Source organism: Desmodus rotundus, chromosome 7 (genome assembly GCF_022682495.2).
Source record: "Desmodus rotundus isolate HL8 chromosome 7, HLdesRot8A.1, whole genome shotgun sequence".
Taxonomy (NCBI): Eukaryota; Metazoa; Chordata; class Mammalia; order Chiroptera; family Phyllostomidae; genus Desmodus; species Desmodus rotundus.
The window spans coordinates 47859709-47886915 of record NC_071393.1 but is presented as its reverse complement, the minus strand read 5'-3'; the positions used below and the strand labels follow the sequence as shown (position 1 = coordinate 47886915).

The 27207-nt window shown below is 35.7% G+C and overlaps 1 pseudogene; it reads left to right on the top strand.

Moving 5' to 3' along the window:
- The first annotated feature begins 10144 nt into the window (after positions 1 to 10144).
- On the top strand, positions 10145 to 26934 carry LOC112296557 (elongation factor 1-alpha 1 pseudogene; annotated as a pseudogene).
- The last annotated feature ends 273 nt before the right edge of the window (positions 26935 to 27207 follow it).

Below are 27207 nucleotides of genomic sequence, written 5' to 3'. Positions count from 1 at the left end.
GCAGCAACCAGCCTAGATTCACAGCTTGGTTTTGCCTGGGAATTTAAAAGACAAAAACAAGTAGCAGCTATCTCAGATTGCTCTATAGCTCAGGCAGGGCAGCCCTGGGCAAAACAAATGGGGACTGACCTTGGCATTCACCACTCAGGAAACCCCAGAGCCTGGTCACCCAGTGGACAGCTACAGGCCACATTGAAACACCATGACCCTGCCTCTGCACAGCTGATCCTCCATGGAGGGCAGAGGTTGGTGGTCAGTGGCCACAGCTAATCTTTGTCACTGACTGGCCTGGGTAAATCCCTCCCATAACCTACCAACAGAAATCAAGGCTCAACTACAAGAGGAGTGTGTACTCAGCCCACATGAAGGGTATACCTCAAGTACCCAGCTTGGGCGATAGGGGAGGCTGTGCCACTGGACCTTAAAGGACACTTAGTACATTGGGCCATGCTACTAATAGGGAGTCATAGCAGCTCTACCTAATATATGTAAATAAGCACAGGGAGGCTGCCAAAATGAGGAGGCAAAGAAACATGATCAAAATGTAATAACAGATCAAAACTCCAGAAAAAGATTTAAACAAAATGGAGACAAGCAATGTATCAGATTCAGAGTTCAAAACTGGTTATAAGGATCCTCAAGGAACCTAATGAGGACCTCAACAGTGTAAAAAAAAATCCAGTCAGAAATAAAGGATACACTAATTGCAATGAAGAATAATTGATAGGGAAACAACAGTTGGGTGAATTTAGCTGAGAATCAAATCAGTGATTTGGAACATAAGGAAGCAAAAAACAAACAATCAGCAAAACAAGAAAAGAGAATCCAAAAAATCAAGGGTAGTATAAGCAGCCTCTGGGACAACTCGAGCTTCCAACATTTGCATCATAAGGATGCCAGAAAAAAAAAAGAGAATGTGCAAGAAATTGGAAATCTATTTGAAAAAATAATGAAAGAAAACTTCCCTAATTTGGTGAAGGAAATAGACATGAAAGTCCAGGAAGCACAAAGAGTCCCTAACAAGATGGATGCAAAGAAACACGCTCTGAGACGCATCATAATTAAAATGCCAGAAGTTAAAGACAAAGAATCTTAAAAGCAGGAAGAGAAAAAGCAGTCAGTTATCTAAAGGGGAGTTCCCATAAGACTGTCAGTTGATTTCTCAAAAGAAACTTTGTAGGGTAGAAGGGATTGGTAAGAAATGTTCAAAGTCATGAAAAACAGGGACCTACAGCCAAGACTACTCTACCCAGCAAAGCTATCCTTTAGAATTGAAGGGCAGATAAAGAGCTTCCTAGACAAGAAAAAACTAAAGGAGGCCATCATCTCCAAACTATTGTTGTATGAAATGTTGAAGGGACTTATTTAAGAAAAAGAGGATCAAAACTATGAATAATAAAATGGCAAAAAATATATGTTTATCAACAATTGAATATAAAAAACAAACTAAGCAAATAAGAAGAACAGGAACAGAATCATGGATATAGAGAGCAGTTTGATGGTTGCCAGATGGGAGGGGACTGTGAGAGAATGGGTGAATAGGTGAGCGGAGTAAGAATTACAAATATGTAGTTATAGAACAGGTATGGGGATGTAAAGAACGGTATAGGAAATGGAGTAGCCAAAGAACCTATGCATAACCCATGGACATGAACAATTGTGTGGGGATTGCCTGAGGGAGTGGGGTATGCTGGGTGGAGGGGGACAAAGAGGAGAAAATTGGGACAACTATAATAGTATAATAAAACATAATTTTAAAAAAGAAAGAAATAAATCTTCATTTCATCTCTTTATCTAGCTTTTTAGAATAACAGCCTGTATTTTTAGTTGCGTGTTACTTTGACATCCTTATATTACCCAATTTTTTATCTATGGCCTGTAGTTCATTTCAGAGTAATTGCTAGTTGGGGTAATCCCTACTCCTTACCTACCATTTAGGGCATCAATTCCAAACCAAGCAGAAGCTCCTGTAATCCTTAACCCTTTTATCGCTTTACTTCCACTATGCTTAGTTCATTCAAAACAGTTACTCTTCAGAAGTCCCACTTTCCCTTGATGACGTAGCTACTGCATTCCACCATCTTCACTCAGGCTAAAACTTTAGAGATACTGTTGATTCTTCCTTTACTTTGTTTTAAAATCTAATTAATAGTTTCACAGTTTGTCATCTTTTTCACTTATGACCTCTTTCATGTTTTTATGCCCATGAGAGGTGTTTGTAGTAATACGAACCAGCAGTACTGCTTCATGGAAAATTAAAATTCGCTACCCTGTGCCCCAATGTGTTATGCATACTGCTAAAAAGAACCTTATTAACATAAGATTATATGTTTTCTAGGACCAGTTAGTTCCCATTAGAATTAACTGCAATTCCTTAATCAAGTATTTGAGTCTTAAATTGTGATTTCAGCCAACATTTCTGGAGGTGATCCTTACTTTTTTCTTTGACATACACAACCCTCAAGTAAAAATAGAAAACTACATTCCTGAACCTTCCTTCATTTTAATTTTGCTTGTATTATTTCCTTTGTATTTCAGAAGAAAAGCCCTAAAGGCATATATTAAAAATTTTAATATTCTGAGTTTAAAAGCTAGAAAAACAACAGCAAGGCCCTGACTGGGTAGCTCAGTTGGTTAGGCATCATGTTGATACGCCAAATTTGTGGGCTCCATCCCAGTTCAAGCAATGGATGCGTGAATGGTGTAACAACAAATAGATGTCTCTCTCTCTCTAAAATCAATAAATAAAAACTTAAAATAAAAGATAAAAGAAAAATAACAGCAAATTAAAGAAGAAAAATTATAAATTTACAAACATGTGATATAGAAAAACAACAAAGCTAATGGTTTATGGAAATGTTTAATAAAATTCATAACATTCTGGTAAGATTGATATGACCAAAAATATATGCATTTTATATATAGTAATTTATATATATATCATTTTAGTTGGTAAAAGGTAATGACAAGAGACTACAGATATTAAAAAGGTAATGAAAGGTTAATACACCATATTAAAGAGAATAAGTTATAGGATACATATTTTTATGAGTATACATACATATACACATCTACACCCAAAGTGCCACAAGTTTAAATTTAAAAATGTATGTCTACTAAAGATTCATATTTGTTTAAAAAATTGAAACTCCAAAATACTCTTCCCTCATAAAAGTAAAGTTCATGCAAATTAATGAGCAAATTATTCTAAATAGTGAAGGGCAAAACAAATACCATTTTATATGAACATTCTTGAGAATAGAAAAAAATCACTTTGTAATTCTTTGAAGTCAGCATAATTTTCATACCAAGACTAGCACAGAAAAAAATTACAAGTTAACCTCTTTCTACATTTGAACATATACACACACATACAGATAGCTTAAATAAAATGTATTTCAGATAAGTTCCAGCAATATATACAGAGGGTAATATATTTTGATGAAATAGGACCTATTACAGAAATGCAAAGTTGGTTTAATATTTGAAATCAATCATCACATCCACCTCATTAAAAGAATAAAGGAAAAAACTCAAATGGCCATTTCAATAGATGCAGAAGCAGCATCTGATAAATTCAACCCATACTTAAAGTTGTTTCAAAATGTAAAAAATTAGGAGTAGAATGGAACTGTATTAATTTAACATATTTGAGTAAAAAACATGTAGATTAACCATTGTTCTTAATAGTTAATTATTAGAAATTTTTACTTTAAGAGTGGGAAAATTAAAAGGATATCTGCTAGGATTAGGTATATAGTATTCAGTAGTATATTTGAGTTATTAGCCATTGTAGTAAGTTAGGAAACAAAAGACACAAACATCACAAAGGAATAAATAAAACTGATGAGTATCATCACATTGAAATGTAGACAGAAGGGGCGGGGGGCTGTGGTGAGGTAAAAATGGAGACAACTGTACTTGAACAACAGTTAAATAAAATAATATTTGCAGAAATCTAAATAAATGAAAAAAAGAAAATTAACCATCATAATCTACTACCTACAAAAAAAAAAAAGAAAACCCAAAAGGATGTACAGATTCTATATCTTTTTAAAAAATCAATTTTTAATTTAATGAAAGTCTCTTAATAAAAGTTGTTATCCCAAATTTAGTTAGCATTTTCAATATACTCTCAAGAAATAATTAAAAATTAAAACTAAAATATTCAAGTTCAGAGCATCTCAAGAAAATTAAATAACTAAGGATAAGTCTAACACATGCTGTGTAAGTCCTATAACCTGATAAAACAAAGTTGTAATGAGAGGAACTTAAAGAAAAACTAGATTACTCTTGTCTATTATATTTACAAATTAAATACCTTTCTATTCAAATTTTAGCAGGTTTTTAAATTGTAAATCAACATGATAATTTTAGGTTACATGTGGAAATGAAAATGGTAAGAAAAGCCAAATTTTTACTAGCTTCCTATTGCTTCATAACGGTTACCCAAAATTTGCTGCTTAAAATAAAATCTACTTGTTATCTTACAGTTTCTGTAGAGCAGAAGACCAGGCACAGCTTGGCCGGGTTTCCTGCACAGGGTCTTACATGGATGCAATTAAGGTGTTAGCCCAGCTGCATGCTCATCTGGAAGACTGACCAGGAAAAAATCTATTTCCAAGCTCATTCTGGTTGTTTGTAGAATTCAGTTCCTTGCATGTATGAGGATGAGGTCCTTGTTTTCTTGTTGGCTGTCAGCCAAGGATGACTTTCAGCTCCTAGAGGTCACCTTCATGAACTCAGCACATCACCCTCACATAAGGACAACTTATATCTTCAAAGGCAGCAGGAGAATTTTTTCCACTTTGCTACCTATAGTCTTTTGTAATTTAATATAATAACAGGAGTGACAATACCATCTCTTTGTCTACATCTCATAAATTAATCAAATAAATAATTATTCCATCGTATCCCTAGATCCTGCCCATATTCAAGGGGAGGAGACTGTAAAGGGTGTGTATACCAGAGGTCCAGAAACTCAAGGCCATCTTAAAATTCTGTCTGTCACAGTGTCCTAAAAATCAGAGCTGAGCTGAAGAACCTACACTTCCAGTCATAAGGCTAATTATAAATCTGGTTAATAATGTTTATTATTGGTTCAAGGACAGACAAATATAGTTATAGAAGAAAATGGATCTATAAAAAACAGGGTCTGCTATAGAACTGCTATTCTATAGAAAATATGAAATAAAACTGCTATTTGGCTTAATAAGACAATGTAGTACGTTTGAAGAAAAGATGTTATTTTCATGAGAGTGTTATGTCAATTGGGTAGTTATCTTAAAAAATGCAAACAAGCAAATCATGCACAAAAATTAAATAAAAATGGATTGAAATTTTAATGTAAAAATAAAAATAAAGTTTATGGAAGATAACATATGGAAATACCTACAAGACATTAAGCAAAAAAACAAAATTGAAAAGCAAAAGAAAGGGATCACTAATCATAAAACATTGATAGATTTGGTAATTTAAAATTAATAATTTTTGTCTTTCAAAAGTACCATTAGAAAGTGAAAGTACAATGCACAGATTAAAAGATATTTTCTACATATCTGGCAAAGAACTTTTATACATAATATATCAAGAACTTCTGCAAATCAGTAAGAAAATGATACATCTCCATTTAAAAAATTATGTAGTAAACTTTGGGAGTGTAACAAAAGAAAATATATAACCAATAAATGTGAATATATCTTTAAGCAATTAATTATTAGCAGTATGCAAATTAAACCCACAATGTTATAATACTACGCATCCACCAGAATGACTAAAATGAAGAAGAAACAAAAACTGACCATCCAAGTTTTGCAAATAGAGTAATTGAAAATCAATTATACATTGCTGTTATAAGGAACTTAACTTGGTAAAACCACTTTGGAGAAAAGCATAATTGTGTCTACAAAAGTTGATCATATACAACCTTATTACTTAGACATGCTGCTTCTAGGAATTTACCCTAATATAGGTATCAAAAGTTATGGAGATTATTCATAGCAACACTATTTGCATTTGCCCCAACTTGGAAATAACCCAAATGTTTAACATGAAGTACAATAGATAAGTAAATAATGATGTCATATAGTAATGAATACTAGACCAAGAATTTGTTAATTATTGCTACATTCAAAGAGAAAGATAAATCACATAGCTATTGAGCCCAAGAAACCACATGCAAGAGCATGAATTTTTCTATGCTTTCATTTATATAAATTATAAGAACAGGAAGATCCAATCCGATAGTGAGAGAAGTCAGGGATAGAGATTGCTCATGGCAGTTGAGGACAAGGAACCGGGAGGGCCACATGCAAGCTCTGTGCTCAGAAGCCTGGGTCGTGGTTATCCAAGTATGTGCAGCTTGTAAAAATTTGTTGAACTGTTCTTTTGTGCTTCACAAATTTCTCAGTGTATATAATACATTTCAATAAGAATTATCTTTAAAAAGTAATCTTTAACTTTGTGGCCTATGGTTTTGGTAATGTTACTTAATTTTTAATTTGCATTAAATTTACACACACTTCAAAAATCTATAATTAACTAATCATTAAAATGAGTTATCTGTTAATGCATTTATTTACACATTAGATACTAAAATCAAGCCTTGTGCTACTAGAAGTAGACTAGAGAGTACATGAGGTGACTACAAATGGTTCGGTTTAAATCGTGACGGTGAAAGGCTTTTATCAGTCTGAACCGTGATGCTGACAGCAATTTCAAGCAATTTCGCTCCAAGTTTCCCCAAGGTGCACTGTATGTGCAGTCACGTGGGTACCACAATATATTAATTTCATTCTTTTTTCCCCAGGATAAAAGCAATATGTCTAAAAATTTTTCCATGTCAATATATATAATGCCTTCTACTTGACTACATGCAAATTTAATTTAAATTAAATTTCAAAGTTATCTTCGAGTTTAAAATTTTTTGTAATTCTAATTAGTTTGTCCATCAAGTAAGCACATCTCTAATCAAGAAAGATAATCACTTGGTGACATTGCATCAAATACCTATAAAATATTTTTAATCTGAGTTGCAAGTTTTTAGAAGTATTGTTTTGTATTCTATGCTAGTCTGACAGCTAAGATATTAGGAGAAAGGATTTATGTCATTTCTAGAACATTTTCTTAGTCCATTTATGTTTATTTCTGATACTGGTGACAGGTAAACTGCAGTTCAATGGACTCATTTTAAGAAATTTTTCTCTGCTTCTAACAGTAAAATTTTCTCTGAGGATTATAGAATTTACAGAGTTCACAGATCTTTCATCCATAATAATTCACAGGAGTATGATAAACTTTAATCATGACATCCTCCAGATGTTGAAGGAAAAATAGTACTTAATCTAACTATACTCATTTGCCCTTTAGGAATAAAATATTGAAATTTTGTGAAAGTCTGTTGTGTTTTTACAAATTCTGTCAGATTCAAAAAATTTATTTTGTTACTTTAAAACATATCAGATTTTAAATGTATTTTTACCCATGCATTTTTGAGTAAAGATTTAAGGAATAGAGAAAAAGAAGACTTTTTTTTTTCTATTTCTGGCCTGATCAAAGAAAAAGTGAGTGTTAGCATGAACATTTTTCAGATAACTAAAGCCTAATTAATGAAATGTCAAACTATTTAATTTTGGTATTTTTAGTGGTAATAAGGATGAACTATTTCAAACACCTTTCTATCTTAGAGGCTAGTGAGGATAATTTTGCCATTTCTAGGTGTCTTTGAAATCTTAGGTTACTATAACAAAATATCACAGACTGGGTGGCTTAATAAACAACAGCAACTCATTTCTCACAGTTCTGAAGGTCAGAAGTTCAAGATCAGGGTCCCAGTGCAGTCTCATTATGATGGGAATGTGCTTTTGGGCTGTAGACTGATGACTTCCTGCATCACATTGCAGAGTAGAGAGGGGAAGCTACCTAGCTCATGAATCTTATTGAGGCACTAATCTCCTTCATAAAGACTCTCCGCTCATGATCTCATCTAGTCCTAAGAGCCTCTCAAAGGCCCCACCTCCTGATATTAACTCAAGGGGTAGGGTGTCAACATCTGAATTTGGGGGAAACACAAATTTTCAGTTCATAACACTGAACTGAAAATGGGTCAGCATTGTTCATATATCTACTCTGGGTCTGTATTGTAATAAACCATGACTCATCTTTTCACCAGTCTACTGTCTTAATTTACTGGAACCAAATATTGGTAGCATAAATTTTTCCATTTCAGGTTTTAAATAATATGTTTGAGGGAATGCTTAATCTAACATTGCCCCAAACATATTTCAAATTCTAACAAATTAAATGAATAAACATTTATTAAATGCCTTCTATATGCTAAACTCTGTGCTAAGGCTTGGGGATACAAAGATGAATTGAAAGGGCCCTAATCTAGACTTCTGGTCAAGATGGAGGTGTAGGTAAACATTCCTTTCTTTGCACAACTGTTATGGTAGAATGAGTGGCTGGGGGGCGGAGAGGGGAATAAAGGCAGGGCCCTCACTATTGCAATCTAACAAAGAACTTAATGCAGGAGGCTAAAAGCAAAAGGTCACATGTTGATCTAGTCACCTTGAACTTGTTTTGGTAAGGTTGCCAGGCTTTCTGAACAAGATATTGCAGGAGCAGGGGAGCCCTTGAAAGTCTATGTGTGTCATCTCCCTTAGCTGGGAAAAGGAAAACCTTGAGACTGGGTATTCATCCCAAGGCGTAGAAGAGGAGAGGAGGGGGACGACAGTGCCCAAGGGAAAAAAACCATTAAACAACTTTGGTTAACTGCCTACCCCCTGTCACATATACAAAAGGAACAAATAGAGTCTGGAGCCAGATAAGAATTCAGGCTAACAGACCCCCATGCATACCTATGTTTGGGTAGTCGCGTTTCCCTGTGGGGAAGCTGGTACCACCTTTACCCGTCAATCAATTTGTAACTCCCTCACCCCATTCAACCATCTATATAAGTCCTCAGAACAAAGAACTCTCTCTTGGCTTCCTGGCTGTTTTGCCACATGGTGGGGGGGCACTGGCAAGTTGACCTCTGGCCATGGGGCCCCTGGCCACTTGGGCTCTGGTCACTCAGGTGCTTGTCACCCGGCCTCTGGCCACTCTGCTTTTGCCACCCCTGCTCTCAGCACCCTTTCTTTAACTTTTCCATTAGAACTCAGCACTAATAAACTTTGCTTGCATGCCTGAGGCCTCACTGATCCATACTTTTTTATTACAGCTGTGAGAAGAACCCAGTTACTGTGAGTTTCTTTCATAACCCAACCACAGCAAAAATTATAACTAAGCTACAAAACAACTGTCATCCAGAATCACCAGAAAATCGAGCTGTATGGAAGTCTGGCACCAAAGAATTAAAAAAGTCACATTTATTTAGACCAGTAGAAGGGGCTGAGACATGGAGGCATGGAAATGTGGAACAGGTATTCTCACATGCACATGTGGTGATGGCTAAAAATGAAGAGTGATACCTCAGGAGCAAGGGATCCCAGCCCCACACCAGATCATCCAGCCCAGGGTTCCAGTGCCAGGAAGATAAGTCCCCATAAGTTTTAGGTGTAAAAACCAATGGGGGTTGGGGCAGCAGAAGAAACTGTGGGATTCTCAGGCATCTCCTCTTAAAGAGCCTGCAATGGACTTAGGACTTATGTAGACTTAATCCATCTGGGCTCTAGCACTGGAACAGCAGCAGGAAGGGCACCAGTGGCATACAAGGAGAAACTGAAGTCTCTGGCATCAGGGCAAGTGCTGGGGGACAGCTTCCTCTTAGACAAAAATCCAGAGACCAGGCAGCAGCATTGTCTCCTTTCTGTGCTTGTCCTGACACAGAGCCATTGAGTGGCAGCACCATATCTGAGACTCCATCAATCTGGTTTTCACTGGTTACCCCACCCTGGCAGTTACCAAAGGCTCTGCTCCATCAAACTTATGGGTGTGTTTTCCTACATTAGGCCACACAACTAAGTTAGGGAGTCAAAACAGCCCTACCTAATACATAGAAACAAACACAGGGAGGCTGCCAAAATGAGGAGACAAAAGAAATATGGCCCAAATGAAAGAACAGAACAAAATTCCAGAAAAAGAACCAAACAAAATGGAGATAAGTAATCTCTCAGATACAGAATTCAAATCACTGGTTATAAGGATGCTCAAGGAGCGTAGTGAGGATATCAGCAACATAAAGAAGATCCAGCCAGAAATGAAGAATACACTAATTGAAATAAAGAACAATCTACAGGGAAACAACTATAGAGTGAATGAAGCCAATAAAATCAATGATTTGGAACCTAAGGAAGAAAAATACAATAGGAATAGCAAGAAGAAAAAAGAATCCCTCAAACATGAGGATAAACTAAAGAGCCGCTGGGACAACTTCACATGTACCAACATTCAAATCATAGGGGTGCTGGAAGGAGAAGAGAAAGAGTAAGAAATTGAAAACTTGTTTGAAAAATAATGAAAGAAAACTTCCCTAATTTGGTGAAGGAAGTTGACATGCAAGTTCTGGAAGCACAAAGAGTCCCGAACAAGATGGACACAAAGAGGACCACACCAAGACACATCATAACTTAAATATCAAAGGTTAAAGATAAAGGGAGAATCTTAAATGCAGTAAGAGAAAAGCAGTCAGTTATCTACGAGGGACTTCCCATAAGACTGTCAGCTGATTTCTCAAAAGAAGTTTTGCAGGCAAGAAGGGACTGGCAAGGAGTATTCAAAGTGATGAAAAACAAGGGCCTACAACCTAGATTACTCTATCCTGCAAAGCTATCATTTAGAATTGAAAGGCAGATAAAGTGCTTTCCAGACAAGATAAAGCTAAAGGAGTTTATCATTACCAAGCCATTTATTATATGAAATGTTAAAGGGACTTATTTAGAAAAAAAAAAAGATATAAACTATGAACATTAAAATGGCAATAAGTTTACAACTATCAACAATTGATTCTAAAAAATAAACTAAACAAACAACCAGAACAGGCATGGAATCATAGATATGGAGATCATTTGGAGGGTTATCAGTTGGCAGGAAGAAGAGGGAGAATGGGGAAAAGGTGCAGGGATTAAGAAGTACAAATTGGTAGGCACAAACAGGGGGATGTTATGAACAGTATAGGAAATGGAGTAGCCAAAGAACTTATATGCATGACGCATGTGCCTGAACTAAGGGTGGGGGATTGCCAGAGGGAACAGGGGTATGAGGTGGAGTGGGGGAGAGGGGGAAATATTGGGATGACTGTAATAGCATAATGAATAAAATATATTAAAAATACCCAAGTGACAAAAAAGGACCCTAATCTAAAGAGCACATGATGATAATGGTCGAGTAAACGTCAATAAAACATAAATTATATAAGGAATTTATATACTTGTGGAAAAAATGATAAAAAAATACAGTGATAGACATAGGTTGAAAGAGGAGAAAAATCCTGTGTTTTGAGCCATGACGTTTAAAGGATTCTTAACATCAGTCTAGTAAATTTTGATCAGTACTTTAAAGAAAATTATTTCAGTGTCTCTGGTTGTATTTTGTTTGCTTGTTTGTTTTGTTGATTAGAACAAACTGATAATAACCAGAGAAGAGGGGGGAGAAGGATAATGGGGGAAAATAGGGGAAGGGCCGTCAAGGAACATGTATGAAGGACCCACAGACAAAGCCAAAGGGGGTGGGTTCGAGGGTGGGAAGCAGGGATGAGTGGGGTAGGGGTGTGTGGTAGGGTGAAAATGGAGACAACTGTACTTGAACAACAATAAAAAAGAAAATTAAATTAATAGAAATTATGAGATACCTTACATGTAGTAAGATTAAGGATTTTTATGTGAAACTTTTTCTTATATACATATACAAAGACATACATGTACATATTTCTGTTCTTGGTTGGTCTTTAAAGTACACATCCTTTTTGAGAGTCAACATTTCAAAAGCTTTGTAGTATTTGCATTACTGGAATAAAAATGCAGATATAAAGCATACAAAAATAAAACAAGATACCATATTTAATTAACTATAGTTAGTTCAGTTTGCCTGGATTTTAGAGTACATATTAGGGAAATAAATGCAGGGAAAATGTACATAGAAGGTGCATAATGTAATGTTTTAAATGTTCTTTAACGAATTTATACCTTTGAAATTTGTTTTTTGTCCATATAACATGTTTCTACTACCACGTAATAGGCTGTAGCACTTCAGTTACAAATAAAGGTTAAATTTTAACAGCATGGTGAAGTTAAGAGGAAGTGTTTATTGCTTACGTTACTTCAAGAATTCAGGGTTTTGGTGGCAAGATAATGTGATTATTATAGTTTACTCCAGGTGCCCAATTAATTATGCCAATTCTTGCCAGTCAGAACGACATGGGAGCAGGTAGGTAAGGGGGAGTGGGGGATGCAAACTTTAGGCTCCAAAGCAGTTTAGCTGAAATGAAAGACTCGGGAGAAGAAGAGCGAGAGACTCAAGTTGACTTGTGTACACGTGAAACTGCTGAAGAGAGCGGATGACGTGGGGTGTGCCATGTGACGACACTTCTGTTTTCTTTGACCCAGTCTCTGGCGTAGTTCGAGTCAAAGCGTGATAGCAGAGGGACTATATATATCAAGTCAAAAAAGTAATCCAAGAGTTATATAACAGACTGTAAAAAAAACTAACAGGGCTCTATTTTTGTCCTATTAAATGAATTTTAAATACATTGTGGTTCAATAGGAAGAATATTGTAATTATTGAATTAGAAGATGGGATCTTGACATTTTCATGTCTCCATTGAACAGGTTTGCAGAGTTAGGGATAACTGGAAGAGTTGTCTTATAGTTATCTTATGAGGCAACAACAGAGGCAACATCTAAGGCCAGGGTAAGAGATTAAGTGACCACTGGTGTCCCTAGCCACAGGCACCAAAAAAAAAAAAAAAAAAAAAAAAGCAGAGAGAATGTGACCAGGGGAGCTTATGGAAATAGGACCGTTTATTTATCAATCATCTCAATATTATTAATATATTGGTTAAACCTTAATCTACAAGAATCTTAAAAGTTATTTTGTTTTTTAATTACTTCTCAGCACCTGTCTGAATGTAATAAATAAAGCCCATTATCATAAGCATTTAATCACATCCCCTGCACTGCAGTACACGATCAATTCCCTCATGGAAAGTCTTGAAAACTATTCCAGTCACTCACTTAGAAGTGCTGCTACATGGCATGAACCCATTCAATTCTATTTCTTTTTAGTGAAGTTTTCCTCTTTGCATCTCAGCGTGTCCATTTGAATTTCCATTGTGTTGTTAGAAATGAGGTATCTGAAAAAGTGAAATGGCTACATTTTGATGTCCAAGGGTGGCAGTCTCTTATGCGGGTGGCAGTCTCTTATGCGCAATTACCAACTCAGCCTTGAGCAAGCCAGCTGTCATACTTCATAAACATACGGAGCTACCAAAACATTAATTTGGTTGTATTTCTGTTTGATATGGGATGGAAAGTTTGCAAGAAGTTTTATAGACACACAACACTTACCTATTGTCATATTCACAATTATTTCATAGATTGACAGAAACAAAAAAACCCCAAGACCTTTATTTTTATATATCCATATTGCATATTTTTAGTTAATTTGAGTTATTCATTTTATGGTTGATCTTAGGCACACCAATTTAGATTGATTCACTTATTATTCACCTTGAGACATCACATTTTTTATTTAAAAATATTTTAATACCTTCCTTTCTGATCATAAAAACACATTATCACAATTAACACTTAACCTGTCAATCCTCCATGTCTACCTTCATTTACAGATATGCATATAAGTGAAAAATACTTAATGTGTTATGTGGTATGGGCTTTTAAAATTATACATATTTAATATTGATACTCCACTGCAACTTGCTTCTTTACTTAGCCTTTTTTTAAATTTGAGATAATTCATGCTAAAAAAGTCAATAGATTTTGTGATGTATTTCATTAGTCACATAGTATTACAGCTTATTATAATGCCACATTTTATCATTCACATTTAGCATAGTAAGCTGCTTCTTAGGATGTCATAGTGAATACCCTCCCATATATTTCCGTGTGTGTTATGTAGAAATTTCTCTAGGATATGTATCTAGAAGAGTATTGCTAGGGTCTAAAGGTAAAAACATTTTAACTTTGCATATACTACTAAATTGTTCTATAAAATTACTGTGTAACAGATTTACTACCAGTATAAAGGTCTGCCTAGAAATAATCTAGCCATGTAATATGAAAAATAGAGTCTCTTATTGAAGAAGATACAAGATACAAGAAACATTGTACATAGGATGATGACACCTCAGTCCCCTTCAAAGCAGGCACCTTGAGACCTCACAGAGTTCTCCCAATTGCCATCAGCTGCCCTGTCACTTTTTTCTGAATCTCATTGATTGTCTGAAATCTCTTCCCTTTCAAATGTGATTTTAGTTTTGGGAAAAGCCAGAAGTCTTAAGGCACCAAATCTGGGCTGTAGGGGAGCTGAGTCACCTGGGTGGTTTGATGTTTCACCAAAAAACTCTGCATGAGACATGATGCATGAGTGTGCGTGTTGTCGTGATGAAGCTGCCAATCACCAGTTGCCCATAGCTGTGGCCTTCTGAATCATGAAGAGTTTCCATGGAGAAATGTTCAAGCATAACACAAGATGTAATGCAGATTCATTGCTCCACTTGCTCAGTCATTTTGAATGTGACAGCCACACAGTACACATGCTCACTCAGTGGGCATCTACCACCCCCACTGACTAGTACAGTGAAGTCATTGTTCACGCCTGTGCATTCCAGGCCACTCTCCTTGGCTGCCAGGTTACATCAATGTTACATAAGCAGTTCTCATTATATTAAGAATGGCTGGACTTCTGGACAGACTGTGTGTGTGCATGCCTAAAATTATAATTTTTATAGTTTTCAAATTATTTTCTAAGATAATGAATATTGAATGTGTATTTTTATGTTTTAAATTGTTTCTATTCAAAGGTAAAATATTTAGTTCTTCTAAATCTGTATAATTTTGTTTTTACCTTTGCTTTTTGGCTCAGGCTTACAGAAAACCACATATATACATTACATAAAATCAAGAATTCTTAAATTCAATGATGCTACTTTTATTTCTTTTTTATTAAAAATATATCAATTTCATTTAATATTGCCCAATTCTACTTTATTTACATTTGTTTCATTACAAATTTTAAAACTAAGTTCAATTTTAGTTATGGTTATTATTATTTTTCATTTAATAAAAATGGTTAAACACCTCATTTGTCTCTGAATATAGTTTTGAAGAAAGTCTCTAAGCTTTGGCAGGTCTTGTTGTTATTATGTTTTTAAAACTTCAATTTATATTAGGATTTATACTTTTAATTTTAATCTTAGTTGATATAGTATCATAGTTTCTTGTTTAATAACAAATAATTAAATATTACATATTTTTTCAGAGTACAGATTTAGAAAAATATTATGCACTTTAATATTTTGTTTTCATTATTTGATCTTTAAAACTTCTGTAATTAACATTCTGATTTAACTCATTGATTCAGACATTAAATGGATTTTTCTCCCCAAATGATATTTTCCTTTTCTCTGTTTATAGTTTTGTTATTAATTTTTGTTTACCCTACTTTTGATTTTGAAGCCAGTTCACTTTCTATCAATATCCTACATGTATAGGAAAATTAACTTTGTGTCTTAGAGACAGAGTTTGATATATTCTTATTTAATCAAACAAATTTCCTTACTCATAAGGCCTAAATTCTTAGTAATTTTTGCTGCTTAATCTGTTAAGTACTAAACAAGTACTTATCTTCAATATTTTCCCTGTATTTTTTTGTTATCTGTTTATGTATATCTGTAGGGAAGTACATATGCATTGATTGACTAACTGAGTAGCTGTTTTAAAGCCCAGTGGTTCCCAGTGGTAGTAACTTCATTACGGACTAACTCCTTTTCAGAATTTAACACTGCGCATAGTAGTGCTGCAGTTACTGGTTTTCTTCTTTTAATGGCTCACGGAATTTCTTAGCTCTTCTTTAAACTACTGCCCTTAAATTAGTGACTAACTGATGTTTATATGAGTATCGAGGTGACACATTAACAAATTAGTGAAATTTTCTTTACTGAGGAATAACAGAAAAGCGAGGGCAAGGGGCTTAAAAACTCCTAAACTGAGTTTTCAAGGTTTGGGGGAACTTTGAGCAGAAGACGCTTGTAGTTAGTAAATAATAAATAATATTGGACCTACTTATGAATTGTCGACATACATGAATTGGTTCAAGGATTTGGAGGAAACAAATGCGTAGCTTGCAATTGCACAATGGGCAGTGCCTAGGGCAGACACAGGTGGCTGCACATGATGGTGCTGGGCACTTCCTCCAGGTAGACTCTGTAAAGTGTAAAAACAAGTCTAAGTAAGAAAAAATAACAGAAGTTTTCCTGGTGCATACAGGAAAAAAACTTCCCCATCTCTGTTTTTCTTAGAGCATTTACTTTAGGATACTTATCATTGTGAACTCTTTCTCTGCCCAACTAGATGCATAGTATATACAGGCGTAATTGTACTTCACTTTTTAAAAAGAATTTTATTTATTTATTTTTAGAGGGATGGGAAAGGATGGAGAAAGAAAGGGAGAGAAACACAGATGTGAGAGAGAAACACTGATGGTTGTCTTCTGTGTGCACCCTGACAGGGACTGAACCCACAACCCAGGTATGGGCCCTGACTGGGAATTGAACCGATGGCCTTTTGCTTTGCAGGATGATACCCAAACAACTTAACCACACCGGTCAGGGCTGTACTTTATTTTATTGTGCTGCACACTCAGATTGAAGGCAAGGCCCTCCACCAGCAAAAAGATTACAATTTTCTTTATTGCGATGCGCTTTATTCCAATGGTATGGAACCAAACTCACAATATCTCTAATATAAAAAGCCTTTTAAAATGCTAAATAAAAGTCTTTTGGGAGCTCTATGATTGGGGAACATCTTTCTCAAGGACCTGGGATCTCTCATTTGGAAATGTAATCTTAAAGGAAGATAGCGGCCCCACCAACCACGAGAATTTAACATAGGTCGTCAAGCACCAAATTCTATGTAACATCGTGGAGATGTGAGTGAGCAGCAGCATTGTTCCTTCTGATCCAGGCAATTAGCAAACGCAAATGGCCAGCCTGATTGCCAGGCAGGTTGAAGGTGACCTATGTGTGGTAAGTGGTGCTGTAAAGTCCTCTTACTCGAGGACTAGTTATTGTTTTCCTTGACAACATGTATGTAATGATTTGTATTTGGCTAAAAGGATGAGGTTTCTTTCTGTGTTTGTAAACCCTTCAGGGATTGCCTGTGGACATTACATTCTGATTTAATGCTTATTCAATAATAAAACTGTTCCCTTTTCTTCTATTGTGAAGAGGTTTTCTGGGATGGCAGATTTCATTTTTAATTATATTCTCCCCAAAATTCTCAGTCAGTCTTTACCACGTTGTGAGGAAGATCAACAAATTCCAACCAGGTGCCTCTAGAGCTAGTTTAGTATCTGGAAAATGGGGTTCAATAACTGATTTGATTTCAGAATGGCTAAGAGACCCTCACTTGGCTAGTAGAGTTATTCAGTGTTTGCCTGTGATGTTCCACAGATCCTCATATGTAGAAAATAATGAGTTTTTAGAGGATGAGATCGTCTAGTGCTTGCTTCAGAGATGGAAAAGAGGGATAGCCTGTGGCTGTTGGCTCTAAGTACCTCGCCTTCTCCAAATTAATGTTGTAAATCTTTGTGCTAGAGGAGATTAAACAGTAACAGTCTGTGCTTGCTCCTTCAGAAGTCACCCATTCTCCAATGTGAAGGTTTATGAGGAAGAATTTTGTTGCAGTCATACTCTGAGTTGCAGTACTTACAAAATCTCCAAGAGAATTTTTTATTCTGTTTAAAAGAAGACAGATATTGGGCTGTTGATGGAAGGAATACCTGTGAGGAAAGTACGCGCATAAATATCAAACATATTTTTAGGATCGATAGGTCTTCACTTCTGCTTCACCAAAAGCGGAGAGATACGTCTTTCCAGAAGAGCAATAAGAAACAAAAACGTGTTTCCTACTTTGGAGGTATGTGCATAGTGAGGAGCTTTCAGGACCAGGAGCAAAAACAAATTGCTAGGGTTCAGTAAGGAGGAGTAACATTCCAGCCACAGCTTAGGTGTAGGTGGGGACGAAAGAATGAGCATAAATAACATAGTACAAGACCTTTCCACTGTAATCCTGCTTACTGTGTACTCGGCCTCTTCTCTGTGATGGCTGAAGTTTGTGGTACTCGAAGACAGACACCTTTACTGAACTTTAGAGGGCAGGACTGTATAACAATAGAGCATAAAATGTTCTGCACATGCCCTTTTTAGGTCTGATAAAAATAGGAAGAGCCCACTCTATATAATGTACTCTTTTGTGTGGTATCTTCAAAGCTCAACATCAGTGGATTTCAAATGACATTTTTTTTTTTTATCCTGGCATCGGCATGAATTTCTGTTTGGAGATTTCAAGCTCCATTGTGTGTGTCTCAAATTGCTGTCAGTTATCTCCTTCTGAGCATAAATATCTTAACCTGGCCTAGACAAAGCAGCACCAATACTCTCACACAAAATACCCCCAGGGCGAAACATGGAAATAAGAGGACGTAGAACTTCCTTATCACTCTCTCTTGTCAGTTTTATCAAGCTGGCAGGCAGTATTCAGTGTAGGCCCATTATTTCTCATCTATATCTGAAAGTGTACCATATCGTTCTGAATAGAAATTAAAGTCATTCTGTTAGTGACCCAATTGAATTGCAATGTACATCTTTTTTATCTTAGTGTAGCAAGCATTTAAGGAAATACCGTACAATGCATTTAACCTCATTAGTTACAAGACTGGAACATGAGTATATTGTTTCAGATACACAGCATGAAAGAAAGTGTGAATTGCATTCTCTCAAGGGTCAGTTTTGGGAACCTTCCTGTTTCTAATCAGTATGAAGGATCTGGATCATGAAATCAATTATAATTCTATTAAATCAACTGATTTAAAAAGAACTGGGAAAGCAGAATATGCTCAGCACAAAGCAGACAAAAATGATTTAGACTTACTTCATAATTTGCTACAACTTGCCCAGCATTTTAATATTAACATGTATATTATAACAGAACAAAATCGAACAAATAAGAAACAAGGAAATAGGCATGTAGAAGTGCAGACAACTCTGGATTACTTTAGAGCACATTTGTTGACAAAGGCCTTGTGTGCTAAATATGGATAGTCACTTGTTTTTCTAAATAAAGTTTTATTGGAACGCAGCCATGCACATTCTGCAGGCATTGACTGTGGCTATTCTCAAGCTACAATGGCAGTGCTGAGCAGTTACAGCAAAGACCTTAGTGCTCACAAAGCCTAAATATTTACAGTTTGGCCCCTTAGAGAAAAAGTTTGCCAGCTTTTGCTTTAGAGGATCTTTTAATATATGCAGATTAAGAGATTAAGTAAGAGTAAAGTGCTTAATAATGTTTGCTTAATTAAATATGATACCCATACACAGAGAACTCCTTGAGTATTACACAAAACTTTCAGAGGTGCTGAACATGGGTACTGATTTGATTTTGAATTACACTAAAATTTAATTCTATGAATAGGAAAATCAGCATGCCAAAGCCATTTTAAAATGGGAATTACATAATATAGTTTAGAATAACTCAATAATTGATATAATTATAAAAGTAAAGTTAAAATATTCAAACAGCACATAAAGTAAAATTTAATGGAAAGTTTCTCCCCCTTTCTTAGAGATCCACTGTCTAAGATAACTATTGTTAATTTCTGCTTTATTTATGTAGCTGTACATTGTAGTAATTTTAAATATTCTTATTTATTTGTTTAATATCAATGTACTTTTTATGTTCCCCTTTATGGATTGTTCTACAGTAGACTTATTCTTGCTTTCATATCCTACCCCACTGTCTCTTTTACTGTAGGTTACTTGTATTTGTTTTACATATTTTTAGTGTCTTATAATATTTTAAACACATTAATTAAAGTATAAATGATACATAGAGCTTTGATTATTTGCTAAAAAATATAATTGCTTAGCCTGTATTTTGCTTCTAGGTTAGTGATAAAATTGCAAATCAATAAATAGACTGAAATATTATAGTTATGTGAATATTATTTACTGAAGAAGACTCTTTGCAGTTTAAGGATCCAGCTATCAACACCAATCCCGTAACATACTCAGTATTTTCTCAGTTTTTTTTTTTTACATCCTAAGTTCTCAAAATTCCTGGTTTTCTTTTCCAGTGTTTTTAAAAAAATGTTTTTGAATAATTTGAAATTCATACAAATCTATAAATATTTTTCTTTTTCTTTCAAAATTTATAAAAAGATTGACCAGGCAAGAAATTCTGGTTTTAATATAATTTTCTGCCAGGACTAGCTTTCAGTTCTGCTGAATAGAAGTCTGGTGCTAGTTTTAATCTTACCTTTTTTAAAAAAAAAATTGTTTTGTTGTTGTTCAATTACAGTTGTCTGCATTTTCTCCCCTCCCTCCGCCCCCCCCCTCCAAACCCAACTTCCTCCCTTGCTTCTGTCCTCCCTCTTGGTTTTGTCCATGTGTCCTTTAATAGTAGTTCCTGAAAACCCTTCTCCCCATTGTCCCTTTCCCTCTCCCCTCTGGCTATTGTTAGATTGTTCTTAACTTCAATGTCTCTGGCTATATTTTGTTTGCCTTTTTCTTCTATTGATTATGTTCCTGTTAAAGGTGAGATCATATGGTATTTATTATCCCTCACTGCCTGGCTTATTTCACTTAGTATAATGCTCTCCAGTTCCATCCATGCTGTCACAAAGGGTATGAACTCCTTCTTTCTCTCTGCTGTGTAGAATTCCATTGTGTAAATGTACTATAGTTTTGGGATCCACTCATTTGCTGATGAGCACTGAGTTGCTTCCAGTACTTGGCTATTGTAAATTGTGCTGCTATGAACATTGGGGTGCATAGGTTCTTTTGTATTGGTGTTTCAGGGCTCTTAGGGTATAATCCCAGAGATGGAATTGCTGGGTCAAAAAGTAGTTCCATTTTTAGTTTTCTGAGGAAATTGCATACTGTTTTCCACAGTGGCCTCACCAGTCTGCATTCCCACCAACAATGTACTAGGGTTCCCTTTTCTCCGCATCCTCTCTAACATTTGTTTGTCAATTTGTTTATGTTGGCCATTCTTACCAGTGTAAGATGGCATCTTATTGTGGTTTTAATTTGCATCTCTCTGATGGCCAGTGATGCTTAGTATCTTTTCATATGTCTCTGGGCCCTCTGTACATCTTCCTTGGAGAAGTGTCTGTTCAAGTCCTTTGCCCATTTTTTAATGGGGTTGTTTGTCTTCCTGGAGTGGAGTAGTGTGTGTTCTTTATATATTTTGGAGATCAGACCCTTGTCTGCCGCAATTCTGAGAAAGAAGAACAAAGTAGGAGGGATCACAATACCTGATATCAAACTGTATTATAAGGCCACTGTAATCAAAACAGCCTGGTACTGGCATAAAAACAGGCACATAGACCAATGGAACAGAACAGAGAGCCTAGAAATAAACCCAAGTCTCTATGGTCAATTAATATTTGACAAAAGAGGCAGGAGCATAAAATAGAGCAAAAAATAGCCTCTTCAACAAATGGTGTTGGGAGATCTGGATAGCTACATGCAAAAAAATGAAACTTGATCACCAACTTACACCATACACAAAAATAAATTCAAGGCGGATAAAAGACTTAAATATAAGTCATAACATCATAAAAGTCCTAGAGGAAAACATTGGCAGGAAAATCTCAGACATTCCATGCAGCAACATCTTCACTGATATGTCCCCTAAAGCAAGGGACATAAAGGACAGAATAAACAAATGGGACCTCATCAAACTAAAAAGCTTCTGCATGGCTAAAGAAAACAGCATTAAAATAAAAAGAGAACCAACTGTATGGGAAAACATATTTGCCAATGATAATCTTACCCTTTTAGGATTTTTTTTTCATTAAAAATGTTGTTTTCTCTAAATGGTTAGAATTAAAATTTCATAGCATTTTATCAGTTTCTTGCTCTGGTCATTTATGCTGCTTGGTCTATGTGGGCACAATCAAGTTTATCTTTTTTTTTTTTTTCTAGCTTTGAGAACTTTCTTCACTTGAGTTTTCTGAAACTATCCTTTGGCAGATGATGGACTCAGTGTTGGACTCCATGAATACTAGCTTTTCTTTTATATTTTCTATTTATATTTTTAAGCTTTATATCCTAGTAGAGAATTTTGGTATTACTCTTGTATTACCAACTTGTTTCTCTTTTGTGACCATTTAATTTTTTTCAGTTCAGCAATCATATGTATTAATTTCTAGTCTGTTTTGTTCTCTAATTGCTATTTTTTCCTAGGAGTCCATAGTTATTTTATGGATATATTATGTTCTTAAATACATCTGACATTAATAATATAAATGAATTAAAACTTCATTTATCTTTTTTATCTTGGGAGTTCTGTTTGTATTAATTCTTTTCTCTAGTTTTAAAAAAATTCAAATAACGCTATTGATTAATACAATTGTCTGGGACTGTTTCAGCTATAAGAGGCTAGGACTGATTTTCCAGCAGTCTCCTCCTTGAATTAGATGAGTGACTGAAGACTGGCAGAAGTGAACAGGTGCTAATGTTAAGTAGTTGTATTCTCTCTGGAGCATTTTGTAGGGCACACACAGGCAGATTTCCCTCCTCCTGTTATTGTTGAAGTAAGAAATGCTTTTACTTTGACAGCAGAGATATTTGAAGTTTTCAATCTTGGCTAGAGATATATTTCTTTCTTCTTTCTATTCCATTTCTCCCTTTTCCCCAAATACCCATAACAGGAATATCCAGTTGATTTCTCATGTCTTCCAGAGAAACTCTTCTGAGCCCTGGTGTGGGCAGTTGAAAGAGGGAATGGCCTGAGTGTCTGAAGTTCTTTTGTGCTCAGTTTTTCAGTTATCTTCCTATTTGGTTAATGATGCACAGCTCCTTTCAACATGTTGCTTCTGACCTTGAAGCATCGTTTAGGGATTGCTGGAACACTTTTTATCAGACTGTCAGTGCCTCTGTGGTTGTGGCTCTAATATAGCAACTCATTTAATCTTTCCAGCAACCTTTGATTCTGCTACTGGTGTTAACCTTATTTTAAAACTGAATAGATTGAGACATTGTGCACCTATGATTGGTCACACAGCAACTAAATAGCAGAGACATGATTTAATATATTAGTGCATAGCATGAAGTAAGTGAATGTCAATGTTTGCAATTATTATTATAAATAGTTCTAAGGCATATGATATTCTTAGCTAGAAATTATGAAATTTGCATAAGTATTGTTTATACATAAGTATTTCTTAAGAAATTGACTATGTCAATAGAGACCATTTCTTACGTCTGTCATTTTCATTGTATATGCTGAACTGTACAGTATGACAGCAACTAGCTACATATGCCTATTTAAATGCATAGTTAAGTAAAAATGAAATAAATTAAAAGTTCATTGTTGAGTAGGAGAGACCTCCTTGCCACAAATCTTGCTGAGTGTGGGCCTGGTCAGGGTGAACACCAGGGTTAAATATGCAGAAAAGATGAGCAAGAGAGACATGGGAACCACAGGGGTGTTAGTGATAGATTCCTTTTATTTTATAGGTTTACCCAGGACAAGCTTAACCCTGAGTGGATTTTGTACTTACTGCCTATATCAGTATCTTTTGAGGCACCAGATAATATTCAGATTTCTATACTCAATATCAAGCCTATGGAACCAAATTCAATAAGTGTGGGACTTGGGAATCTATAGTTTTAACCAGCTCCCCTAGGCTTTTTAGGTACTTTAAGTTTTGAGAGCCATTGCTTGAAGTGGTTTCCATGATAAATAGATAAGGCATTTGGAATTAGTCACTGTGTATGAGAACTCTGTGTGCGGCTCACATTCTCAATATTTACTTCACCATTTTTAGGTAATTAGTTTTAGTTCTGTCACAGGGATCGATACTAGCTATTAATTTATGCCATTGTTTGAATGTTTTAAAAATAAAACAAATTATACATGTGTGATTACTATTCACTTTATCAGTCATACATTTGTTTTGGCATGTAATTAATTCAATACATTTTTGTTTAAATGGTCATGCCTACCTACTATTTATAATGGAATTACTTCTGATTTTAGAAGACATTGTATAATAATGTTATAACAAAAATCAAGCAATTGTACATATGGCCAAAATAACACTCTAGAAAAGACAAACAATTCCTAATAGTTAAATTCTCAAATAATATAAAAAAGAATATTTGTATTATTTAAGCTATGTTTATCCACATTTTAAAAGTTCACATAGAATCATTAAAATTCAGCTGAAGGTAAAGTTATGAAACTTAATTTTCTATCAATAGCTTGGGAGAAAATAACTAAATTCAACACAAGTACCTGCTATAGAATCATATCTTCTCTGTGAAAATTTATAATTGTGAAATACTGTAAAGGTGATAGTATTGAAAACTATGCCAAAAACCACTAAACACAAGATCCAAAAATATTAAATACTTGTCAATGTAGCGCATTTTTAATGAGTTGTCCATGAATGTTTTCATGGACATTGATTGAAAAAAAATAGTTTTAAATAGAACACAAAAATGCATGAACTGGAAAAAGACATATTGGAAATAAAATCTCGTGTGCACCAATTTCTAAATGGCCTGAAGATGATGGTGAAGTTGCAAGCCTTGTAACAGGAAATGCCTTTGCAAGATATGTAAGCTACTTATTGCTTTGAAAACATGAAGACATTTTATGTAAAATTTAAAAGTAAAAACAAACCATCCCACAGACATAGGCAAAGGTATTCAGTAGTCACTTGAAAAACAGGTAGATACCAGTAGCCAATAAATGTATGAAGACACGTTCAGCTCCTTAGTCATCAGAGAAGTGCATACTAAAACTATAATGAAATATCACTACACACAATTGGATGGCTAAAATGTGGACATAAATGATTAAATGCATGAACAATTAAAACAGACAATGGTGAATATTGGCAAGACTATGAAGCAATGAACAGTTTTATACACGGGAGGCAATACTATAAGGTAGTGCAAACTTCTACCAATTATAATATAAACAGGTTCAACTTTGGGAAATTATCACTATCTTCTAAAACTGAAATTTTATATAACTTATTACCAAAACATTTGACTCCCGGGCATACATATACCACAGAAAGACACTCACATGTACCACACAACACATACTTCAGAATGTTCATGGCTGTTTTATTTGTAATAACTTCACATTGGAAACCATCCGGATTCCCATCATCTATGAAGTAAATTGTTATATATTCATAGAGGGAGTATACTGCAGCTATTTAAAAAAACAGATGAGTCTCACAAGTACAATATTGGGCAAAAGAAGCAAACACAAAATAGTATAATATTGTATAATCCCACTTATATAAAGTGCAAAAACGGCTTTTCACAATGGGTTTGCCTCACAAACATAAATGTCATGAAAACCACCACTAAATTTAAGCCAAATGGAAAGGAAAAGATTTCTATCAACACCATTGTCATCTGGGCAAACCTACCACTACTGGCCATCTGCTACAGGTGCGGTGGGACCAACAGAACAGCCATGGACAATTTGGAGAAGGAGGCTGCTGAGATGGAAAAAGGCTCCTTCAAGTACTCGTGGGTCTCAGATAAGCTGAAAGCTGAATGCAAGTGTGGTATTACCATAGATTTCTCCCTGCGGAGATTTGAGACCAGCAAGTATTCTGTGACCATCATTAATGCCTCCAGACCCAGAGACTTTATCCAAATCACCCTGACAGGCACATCTCAGGCTGACTCTGCTGTCCTGATTGTTGCTGCTGGTGTTGGTGAATTTGAAGCAGGTATCTCCGGAAATGGTTAGACCTGTGAACATACCCTTCTGGCTTATGCCTAGGTGTGAAACAAGGAGTGGTTGTTAATAAAATGGATTCCAATGAGCTGCCTTACAGCCAGAAGACATACGAGGAAAGCATTAAGGAAGTCAGAACCAACATTAAAATTGACTGCAACATTGACACAGTAGCATTTGTGCCAGTTTCTGGTTAGAATGGGGGCAACATGCTGGAGCCAAGAGCTCACATGCCTGGGTTCAAAGGATGGAAAGTCACCCTCAAAGACAGCAGTGCCAGTGAAACCTACTGCTTGAAGTTCTGAATTGGTCAGTCCTGCCACCAACTCATCCAACTGACAATCCCTTGTGTTTGCCCCTGCAGGGTGTCTGCAAAGTTGGTGATATTGGTACCGTCCCTGTGGGCTGAATGGAGACTGGCGTTCTCAAACCCAGCACGGCGGTCACCTTTGTTCCAGTCAATGCTACAACTGGAGTGAAATCTGTTGAAATGAAGCTTTGAGAGAAGCTCTTCTGCGACAATGTGGCCTTCAATGTCAAGAACTTACCTGTTAAAGATGACTATTGTGGCATTGTGGCTGGTAACAGCACAAATGACCCACCAATTGAAGCTGCTAGTTTCACAGCTCAGGTGATTATCTTGAACCTTCCAGGCCACATCAGTGCTGCACATGCGCTTGTGCTGGATTGTCACACAGCTCACAGTGCTCACAGATTTGCTGAGCTGAAGGAGATTGATCATCATTCTGAGAAAAGGCTGGAAGATGGCCCGAAGTTTCTGAAATCTGGTGATGCTACTGTTGTCGATGTGGTTCCTGGAAAGCCACGTGTGTTAAGAGCTTCTCTGACTGTCCTCCTCTGGGCCATTTTGCTTTTTATGACATGAGAGAGACAGTTGCTGTGGGGGTCATCAAACAGTGGCAAGATGGCAGCTGGAGCTGGCAAAGTCCCCAAGTCTTCCCAGAAAGCTCAGGGAGGCTAGGAATATTATCCCCAACAAATGCCACCACAGTTTCAATTGGAGATATAAGGATGTTCTCAGAATGCTTTGTCTCAATTGGCCACTTACGTTTAATAGAAAACATTGGTTAATGATTGCAATGCGTTGTAAAACCTTCAGAAGGAAAGGAAATTGTTTTATGGACCATTTGGGTTTTGTGTGTATGTGTGAGTGTGTGTGGCTTTTTAAAATTTAATTTAATTTCTTTTATTGTTGTTGAAGTACAGTTGTCTCCATTTTCCCCTTGCCACTCCC